Source organism: Trichechus manatus, unplaced genomic scaffold (genome assembly GCF_000243295.1).
Source record: "Trichechus manatus latirostris isolate Lorelei unplaced genomic scaffold, TriManLat1.0 scaffold00064, whole genome shotgun sequence".
Classification (NCBI taxonomy): Eukaryota; Metazoa; Chordata; class Mammalia; order Sirenia; family Trichechidae; genus Trichechus; species Trichechus manatus.
In genome coordinates, this window is record NW_004444000.1 from 1,927,912 (window position 1) to 1,940,094 (window position 12,183).

Genomic DNA, 12,183 nt, shown 5'->3' on the forward strand with positions numbered 1-12,183 from the left:
CCATCATTCTGCATGCCACACTGGCAATCCCTAAGCAAGCCCCTAGCACATCTCTAAGAATAAGCTGCAGAGAAGGCCTGGTCCTCATAAAACAGTGACTCTGGAAAGGGGTCTCTCAGGTCACGGCATAGATATAGCATGACACTGTTGTGCTATAACTTTCTCCTTTGCTTTGGGTGGTGTGGAAGAGACTGGCTAGATGGTCACCAGACCTTTTTCTTCTTCTTGGGTACAGAGCTGCAGTCCTAAGCTTTCCTCATAGTTATATGGGGCACTGGCTAAGCCATGGCCAATGTGGCAGTAGTGATGTGTGCAGGCCTGGTCAGAAGACCATCCACAGAGTCCTTCCTGCTCTGTCTTACTCTCTGGGCTGCTGGGAGGATGCAAAGGGTCCATAGAGGATACTGAGGACTGGTCATGGACAATCAATGGGAAAGAAAGAGCCTGGGTTGGAGCAGTGACCCCCTCTCCCATCTGCAACATTGATTGGGTTGTGATGTAAGCAATAAACGTGACCTTATAGTGTTAAGCCATTAGATGATGGGCTGCTTCTTCTTCTTCTTCATTTTTTTTTTTTTAACAGACCTTAGCTTATCCTGAATAATACAGGAATTGGTCACAGAAGTGGAACAAATCACCCCAAAACTTGGTGGTATAAGCCATTATTCTGCTCTTAGATTCTGTGTATCAGGAATTTAGAGAGGACATAGCATCTTGTGTCTGCTCCGCAATGTTTGGGGCTCAGGTAGAAGACAAAGGCTGGGGACTGGAATAATATGATGGCTCATTCTCTTACATGACTGGTGGCTGAGCTTGGCTATTGGCTAGGGGCCTTGATTCTTTCCATAAAGTCCTCTCCATTTTGTTTCTCCATGTTGCTTAGTTTGGGCTTCCTCACAGCATGGTGACCAGATTGCCAGGCAGTAGCTTTAGTGCCTTTATGACCTAGCCTTAGAAGTCATGCAGCATAACTTACGCTTCATGCAATTCATTAATACCAAGTCACTAAGGCCAGCCATATTCAGAGGGAGGAGAATCAGACTCTATCTTTGATGGGACGAATACCAAGGTTCTGAGTGGGCATGCAAGACTGGCAAATTGTACGACCATTTTGGAAAACAGTCTACCACAAAAGGGTTGGAAAAGTCAATGGCTTCCTAAACAGCAACAGATATGATTGAGAAAGTTTGTGAGAGTCAGAGGATCTCCTCAGCACTGGGCCTTTCTTACTCTGAGCCTTTTCTATTTCCCCTCTCTTTCAGTTGAACAAAGTGACTTGGTCCTGTCACTGCAAAAAATTAGATGGGGATGAGGCTGTCCCACCCAAGCCTATTGGTCCAAATGGCCTTATGACAACTGTTATTAAGAAAATGAGAGGCATGAAGGGGAGGGGGGAAATGAATAAATTCTATTCTGGATCTATGTGTAAGAAAGAACATTGGGTATGGCTTTTGCCAAATGGAACTGATTGGAAGCAAATAGAAGCTACTATGTTTTTGAGGTAATTTTATTGTAAACAAATAAACACTATTGGGCTTTAAATCAATTTTTTTTTTTGGCAGGAACCAGCAGTGAAAATTTACAGTCTCCAAGGCTCCACGGAGGCCCCAATCCACCACCAACTCAATATGCAGCCAAGGACTGCAGAGAGGGATCATGGTGATGGTAGGCAAGGCAGCTCCTCTCAGAGGACAGAACCAGGGCCCAGCCAGGTCACCTCATCCCTGTGAGAGGCAGGGAGCCTTCACGAAGTCTGCCCAGGTGTTATCAGATCTGCTCTAGACTGGGTTCCCATTCCTCTTTTTCCGTTCTTCCAAATGGAAGTGTTTAATGTGTTTTTTGTGGCAATTGAGGTTATCTTGTTACAGTTCCACTACTGTAAGTTAGGTGTCTGGGTGACAAATAACCTACCTTGTTATTTCATAGGTCAATTGATTGCAAGAAGCTGCATCTGGGCCACCTGAAGAGGGCTGCGCATGCAAGACTGGAGGACCTTGGTTTGTCTCCCTGGAGAAGGTATACGTGTTCAGTGTGTGGGAAGATGAATGGATATACATATTTGGTGAACAGAAAGGTAGGCTGTGGCACAGACTGGCAAGATGGCTCAGCAAGCCCCTTCCCTCCTCTTGTGGGCCCACAGGTGGGCTGCACTTTTCTGCTTTCCTTATGGTTAGATGGGGCCATATGACTGTGCCATGTCCAGGACTGTGGACAGAAGTGCTGCACACCACTTCCAGGTTTGCCTCTCAAACTTCCATCTTGCGCTCTCCCCTCATTGTCTGCCAGCTGGGCTCAGAAGACCCAGGAGAGGCCCTGAATCCTTATAACATTGGGCGGGGGTGGGGTGGGGGTGGAGCGCAGCTGGAAAGCCTAGGTCTCTAAACGGCTGTGTGTAGCAGTGCCCTGCCTGGCCCTGTTCCTTGCCTTCCAACCCACAGTAGACTGAGATGTGAGCAAGAAGCAACCCTTTGGGGAGTTTGTAAACAGAAATTAGCCTATCCTGACTAATGCAGGCTCTTTTCCTGGCATATCCTTTGAAGAAACAGTAAATAACATTTGTAAGTAAGTGCAGTTCTCTAATAGGCTGGCATGCCAATTCTCTGCCTCTCCCATTCCCACTGGCCATGGCTGATTACTTTCAGGGTGTGCAGATGACATAAACTGAGTCAGCTGGATGACTTACCTGGGCATTTGGCACTGGAAGTTTAACAGGTTGGTGCTATGCATTAGGGATGAGAGGTCTGGCAGAGCTGGTGGTGCTAGGTAGCCGTTGCCCACTACTGCACACAGACACAGGGCAACTGGGCTACAGAGAGGATGGTGCATTGCACAGAGAGAACCAAGAGGGGATAGCTCATGCCCTGGAGGGTGAGGGAGTCGGTGCTGATCTTTCTTGTCCCAGCTATTCTTTCTTGGGTTCTGTGAGAGATTCTTGGTTCTTATAATATGTAGTCTTTGACTTAATCTTGTTTTAGTGGGTTTCATTTAATGCCAACCACCACTGACTACAACAGAAGCAACATGAAAGAATGTTCATGTTGTATTAAGTGAAGAAAACAGGTTATAAAATTATACAATATGATATTGAATTTGACATATAAGAAAATATAGGGTATCTACCAACCTACAAACAATGGTTATCTCAGGAAGGGGAGGATTATAGATCAATTTAAAAATTTTCTTGTGCTTTTCAGTATTTAAAAATTTTGTATTAAGAATATATATTACCAGTTCAACTTTTTCTTTTACAAGTGTACAATTCTTGACAGCAATTACAATAATCAGCTGTGCAACACCACCCTTAACGAGTGTGCTATTTTCATCACCATTAATTGGCAAAAGTGGTATGTTAGATATATTTACAACAATGACAAAATAAATAAATAAAAATAGCTGCTGAGGCTGCTTATGTATAACCAAACACCTCATGGGATCTGATTCCTTGATTTGGAGGTTTAGGGTCATAGTTTCATGGGGCACCCCAGTTAATTGCTCTAATAACGTGTTTAGTGCTTCTGTTCTACCTCCTAGTTTGTTGTGTAGTGCCTGGGGTCTTAAAAGCTTGCAAATGACCATCCAAGGCACAACAGTTGGTCTGTATTTGCCTGGAGCAATAGAGGAAGAAGGAGAGTTAGGAATAGGAGGAAGATATGAAATGTGTGGATAACTGCCTCTGTGAACAACTGCCACATTTGTCATGAGTCCAGAACTGGATGATGTCTGGCTACCATTGCTGAACATTTTGATCAAGGATTCTACAGAAAAGTCTTGATCAAAAGGGGAAAAATGCTGAATTAAATTTCAAATTCTCATGGACTCCACGCTTTCTGAAGCCAAGGGGGCTGGATGAACCCCTGAAACTACTGCCCTGAGATAATCTTTAAAACTTAAACCAAAAATATTCCTTGAAGTCTTCTTGAAACCAAACAATAGTTTAGCTTAGCTTGTAAAAAATGTCTGCCTTGAGCATTATGCTGTTTCAGGAACTATCTACATGAGATCAAATTGACAACAGCAACTTGAAAGATTAGATACAAACCTCAGGGGGCCGTGAGTTTATGTTAAGAGTGGAGGAACAACTCAGAAGAAGAGGGTGAAAATGGTCGCACAACTCAAAGAATGTAATCAATGTCACTGAATTGTACATGTAGAAATGGTTGAATTGTTGTATGTTTTACTGTGTATATTCTCAACAATAATAACAATGAAAAGATACAAAAAATAATATATATTGCTTTAATGTTGAAGAAATCGGAGATTTTAAATGTATAATACATCTGAAAAGAAAGTTGAGAAACACAAAACAAGACAGAGATGAGGATACAGTTACAGATTTCTGGTTGGCAGTTTTTTCTCTTGGGTTTGTCTCCTCTCCTCTGATGTTTCAAGTTGTTGGGAAAGTTCTTAGTGCTTCCATCATGCACCCACTCGCTTTCCTCCAGCTGTGGGCCCCATGTTGTGGCCCTCTGCTCCTGCATTCTGCTACGGTTCAGCTGGGCTGCAGCCTCTGGCTCTTTGGAAGATAAAGACATTTACCTCCTCAGGGCTGGACTTCCCTTATCAGAGGCTGTTGAGTCGATTCCGACTTATGGCCACCCAGTGTGTGCCAGAGTAGAACTGTGCTCCATACGGTTTTCATTGGCTGATTTTTTTCAGAAGTAGATCACCAGGCCCCTCTTCTGAGGTGTCTCTGGGTGGACTTGAATCTCTAACCTTTTTGTTAGTAGCCGAGCACTTAACCATTTGCACCCCCTTGGACTCCAGACCTTGTTTAGTCTGCATTAACTCTGATCTTTCTCTTGGCAACTCACCCTGGTTACCAAAGATAATTTTAGAAAATACAGGACTCGTCCCCTGCTTTTGTCTTCTCTCACCTTCCCCCTCTAGTCTGAGCCTTCCCATTTCTGCTCTCTTTTATACTTTCAGCCTGGACTCTCACTTCATTGGTTTTTCTGAAGGATAACTGGCCAGAGTTTAAGACTGATTCCTACCCTTTGGTGGTCTTGTCTGGCCTGACCACATCTTCTTCCCAGGAGCTGGCTTGGATTTGTCTCATTTCCCAAAGCAGAGACAGTTGTTTTATTTCCGCCCAATGAATGTCCCCTCTCCTTTCTACTTGTGTCTTAGAGGCATGAGTTTTCAGAGTTCTAACAATCACATTGCAAAAGCAGAATAACTCAAACTCAGAGCAGGAGGCCCAGACTCATTCTCAAGGCCAGGTGAAAGATACCTCTCCTGACCAGCTCCAGGAATTCCTAGCCAGACTCCTTTCCTGGAAAGGAAAGGATAGGCTCCCTGCTTCAAAGAACATAGAATGTTTGCCAAAATTGAATTGTACTAGATCCGTGTAAAATGCTGTTGGTTGAAAACTCATAGCTTGAAAATGCTGATGAAAATTTAATTTTATTGTTTGTTTTAATTATCATCCTCTCACTGCCTTTAGGCAATGTTCTCTGCCCGCTGCAGAAATGTTAGCCCAAACACAGCTGTATAGTGGGGCTGGTGCAGAAGAATAGGCCCAGGGGAGGGAGACAGGCTGCAGGCAGGAAGTGAGTCTGACCCTGTCAGTCTGCATAGACCCTGCGTTAGGGGCATGTCTCCATCATTATGCTTCATGGGCAGCCCAAGCAAAAGAGCACAATCCCTGTGGGACAGTGTAGCTGACCAGTTTTCTAGAAGCATCCATTCTGTTCTCAAAGATGATGGTAGATATGTGCGTTCAGTCTTCTTTTTGGGAGATAAGGGATTTATTTAGGAAATGAGAAGTTGCAACTAAGTAGAAACTCATACTTCGTAGTCACCAAAGCACAACTTAGAAATGACTTTGTTGCTTTAAATGATATCTCTGCTTATGTGTTTTGCATCTGTGTCATGCATGAGACTTGTGTATCATTTAGCATTAAAGTTCAGCAAATTTATCTCTCGTGGTCTTGTAATCTTGTAGGTCCTAGTGACGTGTCAGCCCTGCATGACTGGCAGGTGTTTGAGACCTTTTGCATATTACAGGGACTTTGTGATAAATGTAGCCTCTCACAAACCGCAAATGCCATTGTTAACAGCAATGATTGGCCTTACAACGAGCCAAAGAAGTACATAGCTCTTATTCCCATCCCTACCCCTCCACTTATCCTGAGGGAGCTAGGCTCTGAGAAGTTAAATGTTTTGTCTAAGGTCACAAGATCATGAAACCTGGATTAAAACTCATGACTCTGGCTCCAATGCTCATGTTTTCCTTCTTCAAACACTGGAGTGATGGCAACCAAAAAACAATACAAGACAACACAACATAGAACAAAACATCTTGCTTCTTGAAGGACCAGAAAGGTGGCTTTCTGACCCTGCGCTATGCATGGTTCTTATCCCCTAGCTTTCTAACCTCCTGGATTTACTCAGGGTAGACTGCTAGACTGTCATCACGAAGACAGAGTCCTTTGAATATTTTGATATAACAGGATTTGGTTGGGGGGGGTTGCTAGGGAAACCCTGGTTAGAGTGTATTGATGGCAGGTCAGAGAATATGTAACATGTGACAGATGTGGAAATTATTGTTAACTATCAATATCGAGAAGGATTAGGGCAAACAGCTTTTAAATTTTGTCCTGGTAGCTGCCCCGTGGATTACTACATTCATCCTTATATTCATTGGGTTAGCCTACAATCTCCCAATGTTCTTATGCTTCTAGGTGCGATACAGTTGGACACCTATATTACTGTATGTTCTGAGCACATCAGACTGCGCAGAGATTCTCTGCAGCCTCTCTTTATGGATCCTTTGAAATTTCATTGTCTCACTTGAGGATCGAATCTGACGGATCCTTTACAATTAGGTTTCTATGGATAAGAGATGAAAGAAATACCACTATCACAACATCCAGTGGCAAATATCTTTATTAATCTGGGAGATTTATCAAGCTAGGGGGATTTAGGGCTTTCTGAGTCAGACGCAGAGAAGCTGAACATTTTCCGTCTTTAGATGTCAGAAACCTGGCCGCCAGTTAGGCAGGACCACTTTCTTGCTGTGCAAATGCATGTTGGAGCTGCAAGTCCTGCCCGGAGCAGGCAAAGACACTTGGCCAACAGCAGACTCAGCAAGGCAACTGGCCAACCGGGTGCCATTTCCTTCCCTCCCCCGACCCTTGCTCGTTGCCTCTATGTGAGGCTGAAGCCTCTGGGGACTGGTCAGGTGCACCTTATTCACTGGGCTTCACTGTATGAGCTGTGGCTCAGCTGTAGGCAGCAAGTGGTGGGGGAAAAAAGGCTGATTGAATCTGGTTTGGGACCAGCTCCAAGTCCTGCAAGGCTTGCAAATGTTTGGGGAGTGATTTCCATATCACTCTAAAGTTGCTTGTCTTTCTCCCGAAGGCGAAGGCTGCTGCCGAGAGTGGAGGACTTAAACATGGAGGCTGCCTTGAAGGTAGGAAATGAAGTAACACCATTTCTGGAGCTCTCGACCTGTCGTGTGTAGGGGGAGGGCACTCTTTGGCTCCTTGTAAATTACCTGTACTCAGAGACTGCAGTACAGAATAGAAGCCCAGGGCTTTGCTGGGCTTCCCACCAGCAGCAGAGGCACAGTGTGAGGCCTGGAGAGGGGATTCATGGAAGAAATGGAATGATGTGAAGTGAAGAACTTGAGTGCTATGGAATGACATGCAGGGTAGAGTGGTAATGGGTTTAGGATGACCCTCTATGAAACTATGCAGATGGGGACAGTAAATAGGAGGAGTCAGGATGAATACATTTGTGGTTGGACCTGTTGGAATCCCTTTAGGCAAGTCACTCGCTGGCTCTGTATTACGTAGTTTCTGAGTTGTGGATGGAGATAATGATCTTTTTGGAATTCTCTGGAACTATAAAGGCTGAAGATATAGTGAGAAATGGGACAGAAGTGCCCCTGCACCTAAGGCACTTAGAGTGCTAACATCTTGTGCGTGGGGAACAGGGAAGGAAAAGTGCATATAACACACAGATGTCAGCAGACCCTCTGCTCTGGTGTGCAGGTGTGGGTCCTAGAGGTAGTGATGCTTCACTGATACCTGCAGGATGACTGGCTAGATGAGGGGGCTGAAGGAAAGGGAGCAGGAAGAAGCACTTTCCTAGATGCGGGTCCTAAAGGCATCATGAAGGTCCTGAAATAGGTGAAAAAGTAGCATTTTCAAGGAGCAAGAAGTGGCCAGGGTGGCTGGAGAGTGGTAAGCTAAGGAGAAGATAAAGATGAAGCTGGACAGGAAGGGAGTCAGAAGCAGAATTATGACCAGCTTTATGATGGATTATCTTTATCTGAAAAAAATAGAAAGTGATTAAAGGTTTTCAGAACTCCGTCAAGTTTCAGGCAAAAGAGAATATAATGAGACCAGCTTGAAGGTTGTTAGAGAAGACCATGTGAGAGAAAAAGGCAAGTTGAGACGGATGAGAGGTGGCAGTGAGGATTGGAAAGAAGTGGGCAAGAACTGAGATACCTCAAGGGTAGAATGAACACGATGTTGGGATGGATGGGGTAAAGAAAAGGAGGGAGGGAGTAACAACAACAAAGACAATAATAGAGTGAACATCTGTGTACTCACCAACTAGATTTATCAAATCTTAACATTTTCCCTTTTGCTATATATAGTGAAGTCCCCTATTCTTCTCCCTAATTTCATTCTGTTCCTTTCTCCCTAAGAGGTAGCCTCTGCTCTAAATTTTTTGGTTATAAAATATGTATTTAATATGCCCATTGACATTATAAATTATTGTTTTTGCTTGGTATTGAATTTCATATTATTGGTTTTATTCTGTAGAAACTTTCTTGTTTTTTCATTCAACATTATACAGTGCCGATGTACCCATGTTGGTAACCCTAAGTCTTTTTCATTTTCACTGCTGTAGAGTATTCTGTTGCATCAGTATGTCACAATTTATCTATTCTTCTATTGATGGTCTTTCAGGTTGTTTTCTTCAATTATAAAAAAATGTTACAATGAGTATTCTTATGCATGCCTCCTAATGTACACGTATGGGGCTTCCCTAGGGAATGTATCTAGAATTGCAATTGCTAAGTCTTAAGACTATGGACATCTTCAACTCAAGTAGATCTAGCCAAATTGTTTTCCAAAGCGGGTCTACTACTTTTACCTTGTTGTAAGTTCCAATGGCTCTGTAATGTTTACCAACCCTTTTTATCATCAGGCTTTTTAATCTTTGCCAATAGATGGAAGTCAAATAGTATAATCACTGTTGAAATTTACATTTCTACGATTACTAGTGGGGTTGGTCATATTTTCAAATGTATATTATCTGCTTCAGTTTATTTTCTTGTGGATTGCCTATTTAGTCCAGTCATCAATTTTTTTTTCTACAGAGTTATTTAGTTTTCTTATTGGGTTGTATTTTTCATGTATTCTAGATATAAATCCTTTGTTGGTTATATGTCTTGCATATATCTTTTGCTTATCTGTGATCTGACTGTTCAATTTGTATATGATAACTTTAGATGTTTATAGGTTTTCAGTTTTAATGCAGTGAAATTTATAAACCTTTTCTTCATGGCTTGTGTTTTTTGTGACTATAGAAATCCTTCCTTAAACTTCTCTTGCATTTTCTTCTGAAGGGTTTTTAAAGATTTGATTTTTGCATTTAGTTTTTAAATCCACATGGAATATATTTTTGCTATGAGGAATACAATTTTGTTTTTCTCCACATGAGCACCTAGTTGTCCAGCACCATTTATTCATTATCTTACAACTTTCCGAGTGACTTCCTCTATCATATACAATGTTTCATTATATTCAAGGTTCTATCTCTGGGCCCTCTATTTTGTTCTCTGTTTCTGCAATAATGGCACGCTAATCTTAACTATAACTTTATAATAAGTCTTAATATTTGATATGGTGATTACTCTCACTTTGATAGTCTTCAAAAATTTTGGTCAGTTTTTTATCTTTGATTTTCTATATACATTTTAGAATCAGATCATCATAGTTTTTTAGAATCCTTATCTGATTGTAATTGGAATTATAAACAATGTATTAATTTGAGGAGAATTGAATGTCTTAATACTGTCTTTCCACCTATGAATATGACGTATCTATTCATTTACTTGTTTCCTTTAATGTGTTCATTAAAATTTGATTTTTTCTCTTTAGAAATATAATATGCATCTTTTATTCTAATTATTCTTTTACACAATTACTATTTTTCTACTTTTTGTCATCTTTTAAAATTTTTGAATATTGCTTTCAAACTACCTTTGCTAGTATATAGGAACACAATTGATTTTTATAAAGCTATAAATATTTGTAACAAAATTGCTAGATTTTCTTATTGGTATTAATTCTTTTCTGTTTTAATAATTTTGTTCTCAAGTTTTATTTTCTTTTCAAAAATTTTTTGGATATTACCTTGTTATTTTTCTCCATTATTGATATTTAAGTATTTTTTTCCATCTTTATTTTCTACAAAATGCATTTTAAGGCTATACATTTACCTTTAAGTATAACTTTAGCTGCATCCTATAAGTTTTGATATATTTTTATTGTTCCATTCTAAATACTTTGTAATTTAAGTAGTGATTTACTATACCCAAGGCGCTATTTAAGAATGCATTAAAATTTCTAACATATGTATTTCATCTACTATCTTGGACTATATTGTTATTTTTCATTTAATTACAATTTTGCCAGAAAATATTGTATATATGATATTGATATTTTTAAATTTTCTGTGCTAGTTCAAGCATAAATTTTATGACTGTCTTATGCATGCTTTTTGTCTGTTGGTGAAACGTTCTGTATCTTTTAATCAACCCTGTTTATTTTGTTATGCTTAATACCTTTGTTAATTTTCATCTACTTAATTTACCTACTTTGGATAGAAATGTGTTAAAATCTCCCCATGTGATTTTAAAATTACGTTTTCTAAATGTAATTTTTCAGTAAAAAAATATTTTGAGGTTAAATTATTATTTGTATACGGTAATAGAATTGTTATAACTTCCTGGTGAATTGTTTTGTTGATCATCATGCAGTGACCTATTATCTTAGACTGTATTATTGTTCAAAATATTTACTCTTTCTGCTAGGGTCAGTAAAAAAATATTTTGAGGTTAAATTATTATTCGTATACAATAATAGAATTGTTATAACTTCCTGGTGAATTGTTTTGTTGATCATCATGCAGTGACCTATTATCTTAGACTGTATTATTGTTCAAAATATTTACTCTTTCTGCTAGGGGAAGATTACACTTCCTTTTTCCTTATATAAGGTTGAGTGGTATAACTTGGACAGTGTTCTCAGAGTTCACCCTTAGGCATTGGGCATAGTTAACAATTAAGAAAGCTTAAGGAGTCCTCAGGAGCCCTGGTGATGAAGTGGTTAAAGTGCTCAGCTGTTAACCAAAAGGTCAGTGGTTCGAACCCACCACCCACTCCATGGGAGAAAGATGTGGCAGTCTGCTTCCATAAAGATTACAGCCTTGGGATAACAAAAAAAAAAATGGCGCTCTAGGCAGAAGCACCATGCCATCCCTCCACAGCAAAGATCTGAAAAACTAAACCGAACAGAGAATACAACAATCCTGAAACCCTAAAACATCAAATGAAGAGATAAAGAGCTCAGCCAAGCACCAAACGGAGTGAGAAAACTGACGGAGAATGGAGAGCGAAGAGAGATTCATGCAGAGGTCCCCTACCAGCTAAGGCAGTGCGGATCCTCCATCTTGGACTCCTATCGGAGAAGAGCAAACAGAGGGTACGAGAAAGCAGCCTCACGGAGCGTCCAACGGGAGACAAAACAACCTGTAATTTGCCGTATCCGCTTTCCCACCCCCCACCCTTCTTCACCCTGACTCGGACTCCTCTGCCTCCTGTGGCCTCAATCTCTTGATCGGAAAACACCCGCTGCTTGGATTCCACACATCCCAACGGGAGGCTCTCTGAGTGCCATTTGTTGGCTGCTGGTGTTGCTTTTTTACCTTCTTTTGATTTCTTCCTTGCCTCTTGCCACCTCCCCCTCCTTTTGCTCGAGTACCTGGCTCCGTGTGCCATCTTTGCTTCTTCCTGAGGGGCTGCGGAGCTCCGTTCGAGTGTGGAGCTGCTTTCCGGTCTGGGCTGCCACACTGGTGGGATCCCAGGGCTTTTGTTCATTTGTTTGTTTTGAATTGTTTCTTTGTTTTCTTTTCCTTTTCTTGAGTTGGGAGCCCTTTCTG